At 41.1% G+C, this 2,062-nt stretch overlaps 1 pseudogene; it reads right to left on the reverse strand.

Moving 5' to 3' along the window:
• Positions 1–1,154: 1,154 nt before the first annotated feature.
• On the reverse strand, positions 1,155–1,277 carry LOC115228312 (annotated as a pseudogene).
• Between the last annotated feature and the right edge of the window lie 785 nt (positions 1,278–2,062).

Here is a 2,062-nt window from a genome sequence, read left to right on the forward strand (position 1 = left end):
TGTGTTTGTCCCCCATAGCATTGGCTTGACAACCGATGCTGGTGTGTTTACGTCCCCGTCACTTAGCGTTCGGCAAAAGAGATCGATATAATAAGTACTGGGCTTACAAAGAATAAGTTCCGGGGTCGATTTGCTCGACTAAAGGCGGTGCTTCAGCATGGCCGCAGTCAAATGACTGAAACAAGTAAAAGAAAGAAAAAGAAAAAAGAATATGTATGTGTCCCTGTGTATATATGCAAATATATACACGCACACACACACACACCACACACACACACACACATATATATTATATATATATATATATATATATATGCACACACTCGCACGTGCGTGCACACACACACACTCATACACTCACACATACCCACACATATATGTTTTACTTGGCTTGCCTTTGCAAAGGAAGGTGTATGGATGAGGATGTTCCAGTCTGTTCCAGGTTTGCCGATGCCCGACAAATTCAACCCGAAACAAACAAGGACGACCGCAGAAGCTTCATGAGAAGGTAGGCTGATCAGAGTTAGCAGTAGTGTCCTTGTTTTTTCTCCTTTTTCTCTTGTCTGCAAGGATGGTTCTGCGAATGTTCAAAGAAGGCTGCTTCCCGGAGGACATTGAGATGGTAGATTTCACGGTTCGCGGCAAAAACAGACCACTGGTAGACACCGTGGGATTTCTTTTGGTAGTCCGTGTAACTCGTCCTTGGTGTTCTTCTATCACAGAGGTCACTGAAGAGTTCGCCATACATTATGATATTGGGGTGTCAATGATCTTCCATCCTGGTGACATATCTTGCCCAGAGTAACTATATCTTCAACAGAGTTTCTTTCACACTAGTGACCTTTGCCTTTTCTAGAACCTTGGCGTTAGTGACGAGGTCATTCCAGTGGATAGATGAAAGTTTCTTTCCGAGTCATACAAACTCATAGAGCTGGTTTCCCAGTTTCTCTGGCGTATATATTATTCCACGGACGGGACGCCGGCCAGTTTCAGGATGACTCATTTTTGCCAGCTGAATAGATTGGAATAACGTGAAATGAAGTGTTGTGCTCAAGAACACAACGTGTCACTCGGTCCAGGAATTGAAACCACAATCTTACAATCGTGAGTCCAACACCCCTAACCATTAATCCACGCGCCTCCACATAAAAAGAGGGTTACAGCACCTAGTTTTCCCAAGCGATCGATCACCCATCTACGTACTCACTGGGCTCGACATTGCTTCACTTCAGTGATCAGATGAGAATCGGTGCTTTCAGCGTGATATGGCCGTAAGTGAATGCTGAGGGAGCGATAGAAATGTTACAATTACATAGATATTCAAACCTATATGCTTTCACACATAAACAATGAAAGTGTAGGGCAGAATGAAAGAAACATCAAAAGGTCTGATGTCAAAAAGGTCGGCGTTCAAACAGATAAACCAAAACCTCTAATTCCCCGAATTTTTTGGGAGGATGTTCGTGTTTAAGGACCTACCTTTATTTAATAGGTAATAATGTTATCAACGACAGAAGCAGGATAGGTAAAAATCAACAGACGTAACTAGATAATGCCATATTTACTATAATATATAATTCAGGATATTTGTGTGAGCAAATATCAGTGATAGGGCGGTGGATTGATAAAATTGTAGGAGAATGGGATAAAACTGCCTTGTAATATTTCTGGACTAGAGACAGAGTGATGCTGAAAGACCCGAAACACTTCTGAGAGGCCAAATACATCACTGACGATGCGTGGCAGAGTATCCACTGAATACTTCTTAAAGCTAAAACAAAACCTCCGGTTATTTCGTTCTGAGGTCAAATCTACCTGCGGTTAAATGTGCTTTGCACCCTTTCGGGAACGATATATATGAAGCACCAGTGTCAATTAGTAAGTTCGATGGTATCAACTAAACCTTTGCGTCAAAATTGCTGGGGGTTTTTTTCTAAATAAGAAACGATTCATAACAAGGAAACTAAAGATCAAAATATGTACAAAAAAAAAAAAAAGAAAAAGAAAAAGAATTAAAACATTCATGTGATTTCAATTATCAAGGACAAACTAAAGAGGGCGG

This window comes from Octopus sinensis, unplaced genomic scaffold (assembly GCF_006345805.1).
Source record: "Octopus sinensis unplaced genomic scaffold, ASM634580v1 Contig10303, whole genome shotgun sequence".
NCBI lineage: Eukaryota > Metazoa > Mollusca > Cephalopoda > Octopoda > Octopodidae > Octopus > Octopus sinensis.